This window comes from Triticum aestivum, chromosome 2A (assembly GCF_018294505.1).
Source record: "Triticum aestivum cultivar Chinese Spring chromosome 2A, IWGSC CS RefSeq v2.1, whole genome shotgun sequence".
Taxonomy (NCBI): Eukaryota; Viridiplantae; Streptophyta; class Magnoliopsida; order Poales; family Poaceae; genus Triticum; species Triticum aestivum.
In genome coordinates this window covers 228589733-228597293 of record NC_057797.1, presented here as the reverse complement: position 1 = coordinate 228597293, position 7561 = coordinate 228589733, and positions in this window count along the sequence as shown.

Below are 7561 nucleotides of genomic sequence, written 5' to 3'. Positions count from 1 at the left end.
ACGCAAGTTCTCTCAAACCATATCTTTCATTTAGTCATACTGCGAATTTATATTCATATGATCGAGATATAGTATTAAACCCAAGAAAAAAACTATTTCCGACGGTGGCAGAGGCATCTTGCCGCGCCGTCGTTTTCGTTGTCGTCCTCTGGGACGCTGTTGTTGAAGTCTTCAATGCAGCATAGAATGTTCTTCACTTGTAAATCAAACATCATGTCATCCCGGGATCGACGGGCGGGGTGCGGGAGGACGGCAATTGGCGGCACTGAGAGGTAGCGTTCAACGGCGGCGTCCCATGCCGCTGAGGGGGGCACGTGCACGGAGAGGAAGGCGGGCGGCCATGGAAGTCAAAGGGCTCGCTTCCCAGTGAGCCTACGCCGCGTACAGCTCGCACGCTTCTAGTGAGCCTGTGCTTTCGAGGACAGCTTGCACGCCTCTCGGTCAGCCTGCACACCAGACTGCGCTCGCACACTTCCCGTTCAATCAAGGTCAAGCAGATGTCCGTTCGGCACCTCCTACAGCCATTAAAACCAAGACACGTGGCGTCACATGAATGGTTAACAGAACGCATACGGTTTGAATTGTACAAACGTTTGATATATTAAAGTGGCAGCTATTTTTTCAAAATGCCTTTGTTGGTTGTCATTATTCGAGTGAGCCTTCTCTCAAAATGGACACGAAAAATACCACAACATGTTGGGTGCCATTCCATGATAGCATGCCAAGTTTCATGAATTTCAGATGAGTTTTGGATTTACTAGAATTTAAAAATAAAGTATCTCAACATTTTTCCGGCAATCAATGGTGCCCTAGTATTTGAAATTCATTCCCATTTCTTGCATGGGACCTAAGCATGCACCCAAGGACGCAGATTTGATTTTTCAATCAATTTATATGCATTGGAGCATGTGCATGTAGTTCAAATTTGAATTATGCACATAAATGCATTGAAAACTCGGTTAATGCATAAAAATGTCCAAACGAACCCCGAAAAATCACAAAAATTGACACAATACTCCTGTTGTTCTATGTTGACACAAGAAACTTTTTGAAAGCAATAAGAGGCAATGGATATCGTCTCGTCCCCAAAGGTGGGACGCTCCCTACCAAAACCATCATGCTTGTTGTGAGAAGCTCTGGTCTGTGAGAAGCATATACCCAAACCTGCCCCAAATGGGGCAAAAAAATTACCACAGCATGTTGATGACGCTCCATAATAGCATGCCAAGTTTCATGAATTTCAGACGAGTTTGGATTTACTAGAATTTAAAAACCAGGTATCTCAATGTTTTGCCGGGAATCAATGGTGCCCTGGTGTTTGAAATTCATTCCCATTTCTTGCATGGGACCTAAGCATGCACCCAAGGACACATATTCGATTTTTCAACCAATTTATATGCACTGGAGCATGTGCATGTAGTTCAAATTTGAATTACGCACATAAATGCATTGAAAACTCAGTTAATGCATAAAAATGCCCAAATGAACCCCGAAAAATCACAAAAATTGACACAACACTCCTGTTGTTCTATGTTGACACGATAAAAATTTTGAAAGCAATAAGAGGCAATGGTTATCGTTTCGTCCCCAAAGGTGGGATGTTCCCTACCGAAACCATCATGCTTGTTGTGAGAAGCTCTGGTTTGGGAGAAGCATATACTCAGCCTGCCCCAAATGGGACAAAATTTTTACCACGGCATGTTGATGCCGCTCCATGATAAGATGCCAAGTTTCATGAATTTTAGACAAGCTTTGGATTTACTAGAATATAAAAACCAGGTATCTCAATGTTTGCTGTCGAGTGCCAGTGGCAAGGTGCTTGACATTCATTCCCATTTCTTGCATGGGACATAAGCATGCAACTAAGGACACATATTTGAATGTTTAACCAATTTATATGCATTAGAGCATGTGCATGTAGTTCAAATTTGAATTATGCACATAAATGCATTGAAAACTCAATTAATGCATAAAAATGTCCAAACAAACCCCCAAAAATCCCAAAAATTGACACATCACTCCTATTTTTCTATGTTGACACTAGGTAAAAATTTGAAATCGAGAAGAGGCAACGGATGCCGTTTCATCCAGAAAGGTGAAACGTTCCCTGCCAAAACCATAAGGTTCTTGTGAGAAGCTCTGGTTTGTGAGAAGCATATCCCCAAACCAGACCCAAATGGGATAAAAAAGTTACCACGACATGTTGATGCCGCTCCATGACAGCATGCCGAGTTTCATGAATTTCAAACGATATTTGGATTTACTATAATTTAAGAACCAAGTATCTCAATGATTGCAGCCGAGTGATGGTGTCAGGTTGTTTGACATTCATTCCCATTTCTTCCATGGGACCTAAGTAGGCAACCAAGGACACAAATTTGAATTTTCAACTAATTTATATGCATTAGAGCATGTGCCTGTAGTTCAGATTTGAATTATGCACATGAATGCACAGAAAACTCAGTTAATATATAAAAATATCCAAGCGAACCCCGAAAAATCCCAAAATTTGACACAACACTCCTGTTGTTCTATGTTGACTCTAGGAAAAAAATTGAAATCAAGAAGAGGCAACGGATTTCATTTCGTCTAGAAAGGTGAAATGTTCCCTATCGAAACCATCACACTTGTTGTGACAAGCTCTGCTTTATGAGAAACTTATACCCAAACCTGCCCCAAATGGGACAAAATTTTTACCACAACATGTTGATGCCGCTCCATGATAGCTTGCCAAGTTTCATGAATTTCGGACGAATTTTGGATTTACGAGAATTACAAAAGCAAGTACGTCGACGTTTGCCGGAGAGCCACAGTGCCATGGTGTTTGAATTTCATCCCCATTTCTTGGATGGGACATAAGCATAAACCCATGTGCACATATATGATTTTACAACCCATGTTGGTGCACCGGACCATGTGCGTGTAGTTTAATTTTGAATTGCACACCTGAAATGGCTAGAAACCCAATTTAATGTACAAAATGTTCAAACGAACACTGAATAATTCCAATTCTTTTACGACACACATATAGTTGCATGTTCATTGCAGATAAAAGGTCTAGGAATTCAAACACCGTCCATTGCCGCTGTGACCCCATTATGTAATTCAAATCAAGATGAAAAATCAAGTAGATCACACACAGTTTATTATCACCAACCATGTGAGATGCAGCACAAAATATCCTGGAGCACCGTTGGTGTATAGTACGCCTATGGCTTACGCGAGAAGGTGCGTCGGCTACAGTCGACAGCCGGCGTCTCAAGCACACGCTCGCTCCCCAAATATCATTTCATTGTTCAATCGTCGCCGGTGAAAGATGGGCACATGGACCCGCGTCGTGAGGGCAACTTCGATGGCCCACTCCGGCGAGAGTGCGGCCGCAGCCGCCATGCGCGTGCTAACAAGGTGCATGAGTGTGGCTGCAATGTGCGACCGGGCAGCCAAGGCAGCCCAAACAGCCGTTGTTGCTTCTCAGGTGGCGGCAGCAACATCTGCCTCGGGGATAGCAACTGGCGAGAGCAGCACAACACCTGTCCATTCCGCAGCGGCGGCCTTAGCCCTGATGGAAGCCACCCACGACCATATTGAGGCCGTCCACGCCCAGCTCCTAGCGGTTACCGCACAAATCAAACGAAGCTTCTCCGACAACGGTCGGCAACCCATAGCCGAAGAGCTGGCAATCGCCGAGAGCGTTCAAGCAGCCGTACGTTCCTCCGCCGCATACCTTGTGACAACGGAGCCCGTCCAAGCCCACACCCGGCTCGTGGCGGCCGTTTCCAAAGAGATGGCGGACACGGATGGCGAGATGTTTGCCGAGTATGGTGTGATGGATGCCATGGATCCCCTTCCCCAGGAGACCGTCGGGTGTGAGCTGGACATGGAGGCAGGGGAGGAGATCAACGAGCACTAGCCGTAGTAGTACTCTTTGCTTTTTTAATTAAGAGCGCCGGTCTTTAATTTGTTAGTGTAATGTTTAGGTCAGCTAGCTCTGTTTAATTGTTGAACTTGCTCGATTAAGAAGTGTGGGTGTACTGTAGTCTCCTTTGTGTACCCAAATTATGCAATGACGTGGATGACCACTATAACCATGGAAATTCGAACCAAATTTTTTGATGTTCAAACTCATCACACATGGGTTAGGCTATCGGAATCGTTTGTGATGTTCACATATCATACATAGTTCCGAATAAGGGATCGTGTCTGATGACACTTCGCGCGCCAGTTTTTTTGCTGAAGAGATTCCAAATTTTAGGCTTTCGCAGAAATATCTACCTCCCCGCCCCTCCCCCTTACCAAAAGCCACATTTCCCCTATTTCTGCCTTCCTTTCCAAGTTGAAACCTTCACTCCTTGCTTGTAGCGCCGCCAACTCGCCGGCGACCCACCTTCACACTGCTCGGCCTCGTCTATCCAGGCAGGTAATCCACAACCGACCCCCATCCTCCTCCTCCTTCCACATCCCACATGCCCCGACCGCCGGTGGGAGCGCGACACCTCCCACCCAAATCACCGACCCCTCCACCAAATAAGCGCCGCCCAAAGCCATGGTGCACGCAGTATAGCCAGGGTCTCAAGGAGCATTTGGTAGCGGAGAAGCAAATCGCGGCCGCACGCGCGGATGAGGTCGCAATGGCTGCCATTCGTGCTGACCCCCAGATCTTGGAGGAGCACCTTGCCATTTGCTAGCTATGCCGGTTAAGCATGCTCGATTTACCCGTTGCATGTGCAGCTCCTGCCTTCACAAATTCTAGTGAATTGTGCTATCTAATTTTACCATGCAATCCATTGCTCTAGTGTATATGTTCTATATGTCGTGCAGTGTGGTGCTCACTTATTAACTGTTTTGTTAATTAGATGTCGTCTTTAGTTAACTGTTTGGTTCAATTCTACAAATGTGATGTTCAATTCTTCAGACATCATTTTTTTATTGTCTTCCATGTGTGAAATAAACTGAATTTATCTTTACAAAATACATGAGAAACAGATACAATTGCTATATTTCCAAGTTGTCAAGCATGCTTGGTTTGGTTATACATTGTGTAATGCGGTGCTCAGTTAACGTTTGGTTCATTTGTGTTGTGGTGTTTAGTTAACTATTTGGTTCAATTATGCAATGCGATGTTCAATAGTTGTGGGTCCATTCTGTTATTGTATACCATGTGATGAATAAATTGAATTTGGTTGTAGTAAATACATGAGAAACAAATACAATTGCTATATTTCCAAGTTGTTGAGCATGATTGGCTTGGTTAACTGTCTGATCTTCTATTAGGAGTATGTTATATTGTGCAATGTGGTGCTCAGTTAATGTTTGGTTCATTTGTTGTGGTGTTTATTTAACTGCTTGGTTCAATTCTGCAATGTGATGTCCAATTGTCGTGGGTAGAAATTTTGTATTTTTGTGCATGTGAGGAATAAATCGAATTTGGCTGCACTTAATACACGAGAAACATTGTCGGGGGGGGGGGGGGGGGTGGACCCCGGGCAGGCAACGGAACCTAGATCTTCTTTAAAAACAATGGGGTCAACATTGCCCCTCAATACCGGCACGCGCTTGGCCGGGTCGCTCGACCTGGCCAAGCCCCACAAGCCGACCAGACTAGCCGACCCGGCAAGACACGCCGACTCAGCCCCAACAACCAGCGCAAGACAGCCGAACCCGGCATGACCAAAGCTTCCTCAACAAGACAGCACCAGCCGTGGCCGTGCGTAGCAACAGTGCTCCTCACCTACCCGCTGACCAAGGCCGGCGTGGCTACAGTGCCCCCGCCCCCGCCGCTGACAACGGCAAGCGGCAACTTGACGGAGAGCACTGTACACGACTCGACTCGGCCACGCCCTAACGATTGACAAGATGGCGCATAGTCCCCCTAGGCATGCAGGGCCCGCACATAGGGGAACCCGGCGAACCACAAGCCCTCAGCGGGACCCAGCCCGGGTCCCCGGATGCCGACACTATGGACCCACCAACTTGTAACATTACCATTGTACCCCTAGGGGTTGACCTATAAAACCACCAGGAGCCCTCATGCGGAGAGAGTGAGAGAGACACCAGAGAACTCATTCCATCACACTCGCCAAGTTAGTAACACCCAAGGAGAGGGAACTACCTAAGCCTTGGCCAGTTTCCTTCCTCTTCCATATAGCTCCAGGAGCGACATTGTACTATCGATCATCCAACAACACTCGGCAGGACTAGGGGTATTATCTCTCCGGAGAGCCCCGAACCTGGGTATGTCCGGCGTCCCGTGCCCGCTCATGCCAACCTCGCCTCGGGAGCCCACCAACGCCCTCGAGCCTCCTCCTCTCTTTAGCCACCCCTTGGCATCTGCCGTCCGCCCACCACGACAGTTGGCGCCTACCGTGGGGCAGCTCGAGGAGCTGGCCGGGAGCATGCTTCAGACGGGGCCCTTTTCCTACATCGCCGAGTCCGTCACGCTGGCGGACGACGTCATCGGCGCACTCGCCGCCTCCTTCGCCGCGCTGCGCATCTCCGATGCGTTCGCGACCGACAAGTACCCTAGCGAGGTGCTCAGCTACTCCGACTCTCCCCTGTCCCTCGGCGGCGGCGTGGCCATCGGGATAGCGGAGGTTCATGTGGAGGTCTTCGCCACCGGGGATGGCTTCTCCTCCTCGTCGAGCGAGACGAGGTAGGCCACCGAAGCCAAGGCCGCGGCGGATCGGATCGAGCCGTCCGATCCGTTGGGCGCTGAATGCGGAGCCTCCGCATCCCCATCAGCACCGACATCAACGCCACCAATGTCACTGAGGCCCGAACCTAGCTCGAGGAAAGGCGCCAGCAGATGCTGGACCTGTCCGAGATGCTCGCCGCCAGTCACCGTTGCATGGGCGCCACTCAACTGGAGCACAATGCCGCCTACGGATTCACGCCCACCGTGGCTGGCCCAAGCTAGGTCGCCGATGTGCGTGCCCGGGGAGGAGCGATCTTCCGGGCCCTCGGCACCGTCCCAATTGTCTACGAGACCCCACTGAAGAACATGCGCGCTGCCCAGGCAGCCGCAGCCGGCCTGGACCAGCTCGCGCATGAGGAGCTGAAAGAGCGCATCGGGCGGATGCACGAACTCCTCCACGCCGCCAACGCCCAAAAGGACCACCTCAACCAGCTCGCCAAGACGACGGGATCTGGCTCCGCCCGCCTTGGCGGGTCCGGTGAACTTCTGCACACCGCTTCCTCGCCACCCGGCGAGGCGCACTCCGTCCAAACCCGGACTCGGCGCGACCCGGCCGCTACAACCGCCGATGGATTGGGCGACGAGCCCGTCCTAGGGATCCAGCGCGGACCTGGCCAACACGGCCGGCGTCCGGCTCCAACCGACCCGGCCCCCCGCGGCCTGGCTGCAAGTCGACTCAGCCCGCGCGCCATCGATGACGCTCATGCTCGCCACTGCCTCGATCGGCTCACTCACTCCTTGGAGATGGAGGAGAGCAGCGCTATCGGGCCGGCATGTTTCGGACCCCGCATCCGGGAGGAGCCTTTTCCCAAAGGATTCATGCTCCCCCGCGACACCCGCAAGTACAACGGGACAGTGAAGCCAGAAGAC